The sequence below is a fragment of the Lissotriton helveticus genome, chromosome 5_1, assembly GCF_964261635.1.
Source record: "Lissotriton helveticus chromosome 5_1, aLisHel1.1, whole genome shotgun sequence".
Taxonomy (NCBI): domain Eukaryota; kingdom Metazoa; phylum Chordata; class Amphibia; order Caudata; family Salamandridae; genus Lissotriton; species Lissotriton helveticus.
In genome coordinates this window covers 300,768,956-300,782,557 of record NC_136065.1, presented here as the reverse complement: position 1 = coordinate 300,782,557, position 13,602 = coordinate 300,768,956, and positions in this window count along the sequence as shown.

Below are 13,602 nucleotides of genomic sequence, written 5' to 3'. Positions count from 1 at the left end.
CAAACGCTTTACCTTGGGTAGCATGCTACTCTGGTAAACAAACCAAGGTTAGTGGTTAAAGTTTGTTATTGAGCTTAGTCATGTGCTCTCAAGAAAAACTGCATGCATTAATTCTATTTACTTTGTGATCTATTAATACCAGGTAGGTGTGAACATTAGTGGGGGCTATGTGGTTTCAGGTGAATTGTTAGTGAGACTGATAGGCTGGTGGAGATTAGGTAATGCTAGATTAGGGGATAGGGTTTTGAAGAAGAGGGATTCTGATCTATGAAATTCGGTATAAGTCACTTGCAGCAAAAAATGTAGGCAGATCGAGGTGACTATGTTCAAAATGGAAGGTGTGCAGAGGATTGAAGGTAAGAATAGGATCACTGAGAAGAGCAAGTACATCAATGCCCGTTTTTCATGCAGGGTCTTAGGCGTTTAGTGATAGAAGTCTTCCTGAGATAGCAAGCAATCGAGAATGTAAACTGTAGCAAAACAATCTACATAGTGCTCTGTATGGGGCAGACAGTTTAAAAAATATGTACCCACTGAACCACATGTTTAAACATTAAGAATCCTAGCCTGCTGTGTGACAGTTCTAGGACTGCTCTAATAAAAAAATGGCAGAGTCCTAACCTTGGTACAGGGTCTGTACACTGCACAAAGGGAGCTGGTGCGAAAATAAATGGTCTTGTTTAAAGATCGTGCCTCACTATTCGGTACATTTAAAGGTTTTCACCCGCACACTGAAAGTGAGATTTGGCACTAGCTGAGTGTATTGTCAGTGCGCAGTCCGATTTATGCCATGTTTTGTCATCTGCTCCCATCCAAGTGTACGCTGTGCATGTTTCGATATGTGACTATAGTAATACATGCCTTGTATCTATAAGCGAAGCTGAGTGATGGTCTGTGGGTTCCATTCTGGTGGTCCACAGCGTGTTCCTGTGTACAAGATCGGAATGATGTCGTTTTCTCTGATAGTGGAAGTGTCACAAGAGACTTGGATTACATTTGACCGTGAACAAGATACAATGGCTCCAATACATCAAAATTAAAATACTTTGGCTTGACTCTGAAGCGGACATTGTGTTTAAGTAACAAATCTACAAAGGAGTGTATTTAAGAAATGGAAGAAGAGCAAGCATGTTTGCAAATCAGTGAGAATTTCCGGTGAAGAGAACCAATTTAGGTTTTTTAGAAGGCCCTCACTCACCAACCTAGTTGATGACATGCTTCATCGGGCCCCACCAGGAGTGGTTGAATGCCACCCTAGTGTGCTGCAATGTCCGTTTACTGCGTAGCTGGTTATCAGTGATTGGTGAAAGGTGAATTAGTGAGTTAAAAATGTCTAGATCGTGTCAAAAATATTTTTAGTTTTGCCAATCCGACATGAATAAAAACTAGAGTGTAGGATAAAGAACTAAATTAAAAGTTCAGTTTTTCCCCAAAAGTGTGGTCAACATGTTTCTGCCTATGTGTGAGCATTTAGTCACTTTTACATCGGGACCAAAAAGTGTAGTGGTGAACCCCGGCGGTATGGGCGCGCTTAGGCCCACCCTAACCTGGGGTTACTAGTGTTTAAAAGTTAAACACCGAGTACAGATTCCCTCAAGAGTAGAGGGGAACAGAGTTTATTAACAGGTACAAACATTCAATGCACCATGGGTCACGGGAGGGGGGTGGTAGCGATTCGGCACACCGCCCTTGACGCTACGCACCTGCTTGGAACCTGTGCGCTCCCTCTCGTATCCGAACCAGTCGTCCGAATGCGGGTATACTGAATCTGTCTGCAAGCCAATGAAATGTGTGGCTTTTGCGTGGGCATGGTACCTTCCTGTGGATGCATTGGAGCGGGGAATTATGGGGCATTGAGTGTTATTACAAGGTTACCAAGCAACATTCCTTGTTTGTAAATCGACATAAAGAGGCAAGAGGGAGTTGGAAAACAGTAACTTAATTAGAACACGAGCAGCGGACGGACACTAGGGGAGAATCAACAGATGCCAGATTCCAAAGGCAGACTGAAGTGGTGATTAGGTGATGTTTAGGTGATGCTTAGGTGGTGCGCTGATGCAAAATGGTGGTGGTGAATGATGTTTGGTGCTCAGGTGGTGCCACTATATGTGGTAGATTGGAGGTACGTTGTGGAATGTGAAGTTGAAATGTATTTGCTGTGTAATTATGTGGTGAGTATTGGAAATGTGTGGAGTTGAATTGTGCGGCCTGGAACTGTGGCGTTGAGTAAAATTATGCTAAGTGAAATTGTGCCTGTGTGGAGTGTATTTATATTGATTGGTGGTATGTGGCACAGAGTGCAATTATGTGGAGTGTATTTATGTTGCATTGAGTACAGTGTAATTACGTGGTACTGAGTGGCATTATTGCATTGAGTAGATTGTAATTATGTGGCATGTTATTACGATGCACTGAGGGGTATTCTGTGGAGTGTATTTATGTTGCATTGAGTAGAGTGTAAATGTGTCATGTAATTATGTGGCACTGAGTGGTATTATGTGGAGTGTATTTTGCATTGAATAGAATGTAATTATGCGGTTCCGAGTGGTATTATGTGGAGTTTATTTATGTTGCATTGAGTAGAGTGTAATTATGTGGTACTGAGTGGTATTATGTGGAGTGTATGTTGCATTCAGTAGAGTGTAATTATGTGGCGTGTAATTGCGGCACTGAGTGGTATTGGGATTGTATGTTGCATTGAGTGCAGTGTAATTATGTAGCATATAATTGTGTGGCACGGAGTGGTATGTGGAATGTGTATGTTGCATTTAGTAGAGTAATTGTGGCGTGTAATTGTGTGGCACGGAGTGGTATTATGTTAAAATGCCATAGGAGGCTGGGGAATAGGAGCTATGCACGGTGCCTCCTTGCCTCGCATGCTGCCTGCGTTGAACCTTAAAGGCTGGTATGGTGCCCACATTTCCATTTTGAGCACTGCACTGATATATATTTCTATTACTTTATACTGTACACATAGGCGAGCACCAGAATTTAACCCAGCCACCTTGCAGTTTGTATTATTGCTGCTTACTTTAGTCTACCCATTGCAATGCTCCAGTCACCATCTTCATATATATCTCCCACAAAGTTTCAGAAGCCACTGTAATTTGTTAGGTGGTGCTTTACAAAAATAAAAAAAAACATTAATAATTCTTCAAAATGAGAACCAGCCCTAAATTAAAGCATGGCTATTGTAGCGTTAATCACAATCCGAGGTCACAAATAATTAAGCAGTGTACATTGTCACCTGTAGCATTAATCAAAGGCGGCTGTTCCACTAACGCAAAAACATAATTACAAAAATTGGCGTAGGGATTTTAATATCCGTCCCCAAACCCTTAATAGTGTGTACATACTGCTGGAGAACCATAGTTACATCAAACGTTTAGAAGCGATATGAGGCAAAATGACTACATTAAGGCACCTACCCTAACATTAAACAATTTCGTTTTTTTTTTTTTAAAGGGGCACTTTGAACTGGCAGGAACTCTAAGCATCAAAGAGGGAGAAAAACAAAGTTTAAACAAGCTCGGCCGCGAAAGTGATCGTGCTTTGTTTAATTAGTAACACAAGCCAAGATAGTAAGGGAGGAATGAAGCTGGCACAATGCGTGCTGCCGCTCGCTCCCGAGACACCTAGGCCATGGGAGTGAAAGTTTAGAGGGAAGGCGGGACATGCACGCGTCTTTGGCCATTGGCGTGCTTTCATTATTGATAGCCACACACAAAGGCCAATGGAATGTGTGGGAGGAGGCCGACCCACACGGAGAAGTCTCTTGGAAGTCTGGAGTGATTCCAAGAGGCCCTCTCCTGGAGCAGCGCATGCTCGCTACGCTAGGGTCGACCTAAAATATGAATGTGGGGGGGGATGTTAGACTTGGCATCTTTTGGCGTGTTTCCCCTGAGTTTTTGCTTTCTGCCCTCCCGTTTTAGACTCTGTTTTTGCTGGTGTAGTGTTTCTGTGCACTTTTCGCACTGCAGATCAGTGGTAAAGTGCAAGTTCTCTTGTGGTAAAGCATGTTATGGATTGGTGTTTCCCTGATTGGCTGTTTGGTTTTCTTGTCAGCCCCTAGTAAAGTGCACCGAGTGTGCTAGGGCCTGGGAATCAAATGCTACGTGTGGGCCTGCAGCACGGATTGTGCCACCCATGTGATAGCCTGGAAATGTACCTCAGACCTGCCATTGCAGAGTCTGCGCGCAGTTTGTAATGGTCATGTCGACTTGGCCCGTGCACACACTGGTCAGTCCCTAACCTTCCATTTTCTTACATGTCAGGCATCCCAAAGGTAGGCCCAACGTACCCCTGTGGGCAGGGTGCAGTGTATATGAAAGGTAGGACATGCCTTGGTGTGTGTGGTACGTCCTGATAGTGAATTACAGCATTTCGTTTTTCACTATTGCAAGGCTACCTGTTCCCCATAGGACAGAATGGGAATTTGTTTAAAACATCTTATAAACATAACTGGCCCTCGAAACTAGGTGGGAAAATAAAATTTAGTATGCCTGAACTCAGAATCTAACGATGCATCTTTTAGTAAAGGTGATTTTTACATTCTGTGTTTGAAAATACCACTTTTAGGAAGTTGGTATTTTCTTGCTCAGTCATCTCGTGTGCCTCTGCTGGAACGTGGATTGCCTGTCTGGGTTTTGGACGACAGATGGCTAGGAAGCAAGTGTGGCTCCTGATCGTCTAGCTAAAGGAAGGGGCTGAATAGACTTGGCTGCGATGGGGGAAGATGGAGGAGATTTTCTTGTACCTCAAAGGGCCTGTTCTGCTTCTGACAATGCCGTCTCCACCCTCTTCCAGGAAATCACACCAGAGAAGGCAGAACTGGTTCTGGCTGGGCACAGACACCCTATACCTAGAGGATCAAATGTTTTTTGGATACAAATACTGGGGCCCAGACCCCTGAACTGTAGAGCTCTTTTGGATCAAGAAGACTGCCAAGAAGAGCTGGAGAAGCTGTTAGGAGGGACTACCACTTTCTTTGCTGTGTTGGCCTACAGTGGCAGCTTCTGTCTTGGAAGTGAAAGGACTGGACTAAACTTCCTGCAATCTACTTTTGTGAGTTTCTCCAAGGGCTTGAGGTAGAGCTTGCCCCCTGTTCAAGAAGTCTCAGGAACATCAAAGACTTCCAACTCTTCTGCCCTCAGCACTGGGGACTGTGTGTTTTGTGCTGCGACGGAAGAAAAGCAACTTGACGATGTCTACGACGCTGATGCCGACTCGGTGTCCTGAAGGCACTACCGCAATGCCGCACTGCGACCCTGGTTCCACCGACGACGCCTGCTGATGCCGCCACCGAGCTGCTGCTCGCACCGCGACCTGTCGGCACTGCACTCTGCACCCCTCGCTTCACGCCGAAGCCTGGGCACCGCAGAGAGCACCACTGCAACGCCCCAACCCTAGTCTCACCAATGACGCACCGCTACCTGTGGGCACTGCACTCTGCACCGCCTCACTTCACGACAATGCCTTTGCCTCCCTGACAATGACGCTCCACGCCAAAATCGACGCCACTGCTTGCACCATGGTTCGAGGGCAGAGCTCGTAAGGTTACACGAGGTACCACCCTCATCCCGCACCGCAGCCTTGGCCTACTGACGCTGGCACCATTGACTCTTGTTCGTCAGCCGACGACCGCGCTTCAGCAACGACGACGACGCTGCTGCTTGCATTGTGACCGCCCAGCACCGTGACAAGGACCGCCTTCACCGCGACCCTGGTCTCAACTATGCCATCTGATGCCGCCAACGAGCCGCTGCTCGCGCAGTGACCTGAGGGCACCACATGCCGCACCGCTGCGCTTTGCACCACAGCACCCGACGCCTGCCGACGCCAGCGCTCCTGATCCCAACAGAAAGGAGCTCGACCTGCAATGCGAGTGACTTCAATGGCCTCGGCGCCCTGCATTTCTAACAGGTACTGCTTGCGGGTCTTCCCGACACCGTAGCTTGTCCCCGACCAGCCTGAACTGTTTGCATTTGTTTGCTCACGACACCGTGATAGCCCCGGATGGAGCTATCTACATCAAGGAACTGTTTTTAAAGCGTATTTTGATAACTGTAGGTATTTAAGTACTGTATTGTGGATTCTTATCGTTTTTGGTCTTGTATATAAAAATATTGGCCCCTGTTCAAACTGGTGTTTCCATTTGTAGTGCTTACACTGTATTACTGTCTGTTACGTGCAAATGCTTTACACACTGCCTCTAAGATAAGCCTGCCTGCTCGTGCCAAGCTACCAAGGGGAAGAGCAGGGGTTATTTTAGGAGTGTAACGCCTGTATCCTGACCAGGAAGAAGGGTCCCTACTTGGACAAAGGTGCAAGGCCTTGCCAACTGGAGACCCCCATTTCTAACAGGGTGCCATGGATGTTGTCAAGTGCCTGTTGAAATTCATCATTTGAGAGGACTTATAGAATATTGCCTAATGGAACATCATTATTTAATCCTCTGGTATGTGTTGATAATTTGTAAATCAATCAATGTTCTCTTTCATATAGTACTTTTTCTAGCTTTCTAGTCTCAGCAGTTTCTTCTAAAACGGTCAATCTCATGTCATTGTGGGTATGATTGTTATGAAAAGATCTGCCTTCTTGGTGGTGTTGAGTCTACATTGTATTGTGCTTCTATGTTCTACAGTATATGTGCTTACTTTTCTTGTCATTCCTATGTATTTAAGGTTACATGGGCATACATTGAGGTAAAACACTTGCTTTGTGTTGTAGTTTGCATGTTTTCTCACTTCCCCAGCAGTCTATAGAATGTTCCCACTTGACCTGTATTTCTTCTCATACATCTTACAAGTGCAATTGGTTCTGTTCCCAAAATGAATGTATGCAACATATGCAGACTCTTTTAGCAGACCATGTTTATTAGTCTTTTTATTATCATATTCATTGGTCAAATCAAAAAAATCTTTATTTGGATTTTTTTTAGATCCAGATAAAAAAAAAAACAAATATCCATCCATACTATATATATATATATATATATATATATACACTATTTTAAAGAGAGAGCTGAAACCTTTGAGGCGGGTAAACTCAAGAAGTACAGCACCAATCACAACACCCAATACAGCATTGGAAAGGGGAGGTGCAGCAGATGGACATAGGCTATACAGGTGGCCACCATATACATTAGAAACGTCAAAAAACCTTAGGGGTACAGTAGTCCCTTGTGGGCGTTGGCGTGGGCGTGTCAAACTACACACATTTTACTTTGTGGCCGTAACTGTTGTCAGAAGGGCGTGGGCGTGTCAAACTACACACTCAGAGGGGCGTGGGCGTGTTCGTAGCCGTGTCAAAGTACACACATACTAGTGAGAGGGGCGTACCACAACAGCGTTCTCAGAGGGGCGTGCCACAAATTTTATAACAAACAAATGGCCGCGTCATTCAGTAGCGCGCCTTTCCAAATTCATGAGTTATAATCACTTCTCACACGTCCGTATAGAAGACACAAGGTGCGCCGCATTCACGCACATTGCCATTCAGGCGGCGTTAATAACATATGTTGCGAAGCAACCTTTGTGGGCATAAGCTTTACCGATCTCAAACGGGGATAAACGCAGGCGTCTCAGAATGCACACGCCCACACGTCTCACTGTGATGAGATTAGCGTTCGTGCATGTCGTGAGGTGTGTGTGCCCTTCAGCGTTGTTGTGTGTGGGCGTGTGCATTCTAAAACGCCTGCTGCATTGGAAAGTGGTGGGGTAGCGTTCGGTAAAGTTTGCCGTCCTTCCGGTAAATCTTTTTTTATACCCGGACAACGTCGGGACGGGCAGCTAGTAAAAGATAAAAACATATATATTACTAATAGATAATCAACTTTATTCAATCTAATAAATAGATCATAAAAGCACAACAAAAATACACACAGTATAAAACCACTCATTTCATTAATAATTGTTTATAAATTGGTCTTAATCAGCACATCTTACACAAAGCTCTATATGTACATTTCCTTCCACGTACTGTGGCCAGATCCTGTTTTTCACAATTAAAGGAAATCACTGTACTTTTTTTTACAAGAAGTTAAACAAGCCCCTCATGCTTTACTCATTCATACACTTGTCCAAGGTCACTCCCTGTCATACACTACATTCACACCATGACCCAGCATTCTACAGAGACAGAGACAGAGCAAAGCGCAACGAAAAGACCATATTGATTTTTATCTGTTGCAGAGTTATGGGCTAGGATCCCTTTTCCTAAAACGGTTAACTTGCGTTTGTGTGGGCTTTGTTTATATCCAACCACCATCTTCAGGACCACAAAACAGAAATGCTACTTAAAAGTAAGTGAATAAGAAAGTCTTTGAATGCCAGACCAATTAAATGATGGGCCATTGTTAGATTTTAAGGTGGACGGAACTCCCCAGATTGGAAATATGCCTTCTAGTCTTTCAACTATTTGGTTATCAGAGATTGATGAAAGGTCTTCCACTTGAGGAAAACGGGAGTATTCATCTATGATTACCATGAGGTAATGACCATTTTCGGGAGGTCCAAAGAAGTCCACTGCAATCTTCTTGCAGACTTGTTTTGGAACATCTGACATGTTTAAAGGATGCTGTGTTTTGGGAGCTAAACATTTATACAAGTGACCAGCCTGGAGATCTCTCTCAATTTGCTCATCAAGATGAGGGAACCAAACACTGTTGCATGGGGCTCGCTTTGAAACAAAAATCCCATGATGTTCCTCATGTGCCACTTCAATGACTGGCTCTCGTAGACTTTCAGGATTGACCATTATTGACCCTCGCAAGATAATCCCTTCTTGTGTAACTGACAGTTCACGCACATTCTTAATTTCTGCTATTCACTGTTATCAAGAAGTTGAATATGTGTTCTCCAGGATTGATGAATAGTTATGTCTTTAAGGATAAGCATATTCTTATCTGCATCAGTAGTGTCACTTATTTGCTCCACGGACACAGCTTCAAGAGTGCTGGATCTCACAATCAAATTAACGTCGGCTACGGCCACTTTAGAAGGGGTACCCTGCCACTGTATGGGCACTTGAGGAAAGTAGTTGTCAGGGTTTTGATCTTTTTCAGGCTGGTGCACAATGGTGTCATCATACTCATTCAGTCGTGGGCCCCACCTCTCAATGCGGGGGGCATCTTGGCCATTGGATTGCAAAATAGTGATCAGTAACAACCATAAATGCTTCCCAAACAGAAACGCATGACATTTTTGCAAGCCCACTCAACAGCTAGGCTTTCCTTCCCTGGTTATCAGTACAGTAAGTTCGTTCATTCTATGACCAACTTCAGCTAGCATAAGCTACAATACGCCTTCAGGCATTTGCATGTCCATTATGTTGCACAAAAATCATGCCCAAACCCACTGGGCTTGCATCCACAACAATCTCTGTATGCAATTTCAGATCAAAGTTAGCCACTGGACCCCAGTCAAAAGAATCCCCTTCAAGCTCCTCACACATGCCTACATAGCTCTCCACAACGCAGGACCAGCATATCTGAACCACCGCCTCTCATTCCACATACCCGCCATGAAACTGCGCTCCACACAACTTGCCCTGGCCACCGTACCACGGATTCACAAGACCAGAACCGGAGGAACATCCATATCCTACCTCTCTGTCCAGACCAGGAACACCCTGCCCCACCACCTCTGGCATTCCCCCCGTCACTAACCCAATTCAGGAAGGAATTTCTGACCTGGCTCTTCGACTGAACATCTACGCCCAGACAGATCAGCTGTTCCCCCAACCCCCTCCTCTCTCAGCACCTTGAGACCCTCACCGGTGAGTAGCCACGCTTTACAATCCCTTGATTGATTGATGTCAGTCACATTTTCAGTTGCGTGCTTAATTGACTTGAAACTTTGTTCAAACTCCTGGGACCACTGAAATGAAACCATTTTTGTTAACTCTCTCAATGGGGCATTCACAGTGGCAAAATCACAGCTGTACCGGGAACAGTAGCTGGCCATACCAAGAAAAGAACGCAGCAGGGCGTGGCCAACGGCCGAACAGCATGGCCACACCTTGAGGCGGCTCGGTCCACGATCACCCGTACCACGATAAATCTGCTCTTTTATCCTGGGGTTGCTGACCCACTGATGGCAGAATCGGGTCCCTCATTCCAGCGGGGTCACTTTGAGCCATGGATGCGCAAGTTTGGACTCTGTCCGACTGAGTTTGACCGAGCAATGCAACTGGCTGACTGAGGCTTCCTAAGAGGTGGAGGAGGAGCGCGGAGGCCTGCCTGAGCGCCGTAACTGATCAGAGTCGATATGTGCTCTATGAATAGCAGACTCAATGATGTCGAGTTGACCACGGGCTCCCTCGCTACTGACACGATGGCCTTGCAACGGAGAGTGGACACCCTCCAGACTCTGAGCGGGAGGTTGGAGGCACAGTTGGATGAGTACGAGGGACGATCACGGCGCAATAACGTCCGCATATTGGGGGTCCCGGAGTGCGCTGAAGATTCGTCATGAACTACCTTAAATCTACTAGACTGTCGACATTTTTTACTGTGGAGAGCGCGCACAGAGTACCAGGAGTCAGACCGAAACCCGGAGCTTCCCCGAGACCTATAGTTACGAGAATCTTCAACTATAAATACAGGGACACTATCCTCCAAATGGCTGGCACTGCCCCACCAATCGAATGCCAGAACAGAAGAGTGACCTTCTTTCCGGATTTCACCTTTCAGGTTCAATGATAGCGGCGCAGCTTCCTGGAAGTCAAGAAGGCACTTAGGGACAAGAAAATCAAGTATGGGATGCTCTTCCTGGCCAAGTTGCAAGTGGATTCGGAGGGAAAGGGCTGTTTTTTTGCTGCTCCTGAGGAGGCCTGGGACTGGCTTGACAGTGGAGGCAAGCCGGAAAGAGGGGCAACCATGGGCAACATCATGGACGAGAACAATCGCAAGGAGATCGAGGCACGAGATCACCGCCGTTGACTCATGAGACAACAGCTGGGGACTAACGAGACCTGGTCTGAATACACTATTGAACTTGGGTGGGCCATATCGGTCCGCTCTCTCAGAGCTAAGCTGGAGATGGACTCTCTGCATTGATTACCTGCTGGGTCAGAGTACAAACAGAGTACAAACTGGTAATGTAAATAGCAATGCATGTGGACTGCCAAATACTATACAATGTTGGTACTGATGGTTGGTCTTCATCACGGGTCTAGCAGTAACTGCAAATGCTGTGGGGGGTGGCAGGTTGTACACGCACCTTCAAGTTTCAGGGGTGGGCAATAGGTACTCTACAGGTTTGGGGTGGTGGAAGGTTTTGATACCACCATGCAGGGAGGGGGGTAAAGTTGTTCTAGTTGTTCTAGTTATTGGGGCGAGGTCCCTGTGCACTTGGTCTCTCCATTGCCGGACACGTCTGGGATGATGTTATGCCAATATCTTACTCTTGTGTCAGGTTGGGGGGGAAAGGGAAGTTCTGTTACGTTTATTATCCTAGTCAGGGATGATAGACGAAGCGTAATTACTGTCGTAGTGACTAGCACACTCCACATTGAGATGTCACCACCTGACTGGGTAGGTCGCATAGTGGATACAATGGATCATGGCGACATGGGGGGGGTCCCACTCGCACCCGCATGATTGAACCCCAGACAATGATGGGTTAGTCTGCTAAACCAGGGCTTAAACTGCTGTCCTGGAATGTGAACGGACTTGGGAACAAGAATAAAAGGGGCGTAGTGCTACACTTTCTCAAGCGGCACTCCCCAACATAATTTTCCTACAGGAAACACATTTACTTGGCCATGCCTGCAATGCAATGTCGCAATGGGGGTTTAAACTGCTGCCGCATTCTGCATTTGGGTCCGGTTCCAGGGGTGTGGGTATATGTTGAGAAAATAATTCCCCATGATGATTGACCTGGTCCAGACTGATAGTTTGGGAAGATTTGTAGCTATTTCTGGGTCCTGGGAGGGGTGCACAATAAACCTAATTTCAGCGTATGTGCTGCCAGGTTTGCAGGCCCAAGCAATTGTGGACCTTGGGAGTCTCCTCCTGGAGATGCCAGAGTGTAGGCTGTTGGTCGGAGCGATTTTAACTCTATTGTTTCTGATTCTCTTGACCGCTGGCCCCAGAGGACATTGCCTCCTTCATGGATGCAAATACATCGTTTTCTAGGAGCACTGGGCCTCGTGGATGTCAGGAGAAGGCTGAATCCTGTCGAACAACAATACACTTTTTATTCAGGGGCACACCGTAGCGTATCCCGGATTGACTATATCCTAACGTTAGGGCACCAGATAGACAATATCAAAGACTTACAACTCTAGGTCGGGGGAATTTCTGATCATTTACCTATTTTGTGTCAACTGGAGGTGGGCGAGCCCACTGTGGGCAGGACACTGGCGATGTGGGTCCGTAAGGATCCTATTGTTAGGGGCCTCAAGTGGACGCCAAGCTGGGAAGATCGTATTTCGCTATACGCGGATGATATTCTGCTCTATCTGGCGGTCCCGGCGGCCTCCCTTAATAGGGTACTGCACATATTTCTGGTATTTCGTAGGTTCGCTGGCTACAAAATAAATTGGACCAAGTCAGTGCTCTATGTCCTCCATGGAGTGACCTTGCTTCCCTGGGATTTCAGATCACTGAAGCGACAGACTGCTTCAAATACTTTGGGATCTGGGTCTCCAGGGACCAGTCTCGGTTTTATGAGCGCAATCTACTGCCTCCTCTGCAGCGCTTCACGGGTGATGCCCAGCACTGGAAATTGCTCCCTCTGTCCCTCCTAGGGCGCGCGGCCCTATTCAAAATTATGTTCCTCCCTAGATTCTTGTATGCATTACAGAACACTCTGCATCAAGTTAAGTCGACATACTTCAAGGAAATGGATAGTACCCTAAAGACCTGCTTTGGGAGGGAAAGCCACCCCGTATTGCTACTCATAAACTCACACTGGGGTGGTGTGACAAGGGAATCGGCCTGCCCGATATTAAAAAATTCGATTGGGCGTCCCACCTGGCGGCAATTAACCAGTGCATTTACAGACTACAGTGAGACCCTGCTTTCCAGATTGACAGGTGGCTTCTGCCCGGGGAGAGCTTTGAGGGGGCGATATACTTGCGATCGGTCAAGCCGGCCTTGACTGGACTCACTGGGCATGCAGTACAGGTGTGGAAGGCGGTCACCAAATGTCTGGGTGGAAAGATAGGATTACACAGGCCACGCCGCTGTGGCACAGCGAGCAATTGAGCAAGTTGAGTGGCTCAAAAGGATTTGATCATTGGGACCTTATAGGTATTTCAAGGGTGGGAGACTTGTGGAAGGTGGGCGACATAGTCCCGTTTACCCAGCTGTAGACAGAATTTGAGCTGGCGAAAACGGAATATTTGAGATACTTGCAAATTTGACACGCTTTGCTCATGGTGCTGCCCAGGGGAGAGGCAATTCCTGTCTCCTCCCCTCTTGAGGATCGTGTCCTGGATGGGGATCTCCCGGAGAAGGCCATATCAGTTATATACAGAAAACTGATTAACAAAACAGCTGATTCATTGGTCCGACTACGGGCGCAATGGGATCACGATGTAGAGAGGCTAGAGGACGAAGAATGGCTGGTGGCGATGGCCTCTCCTAGAGAAGTG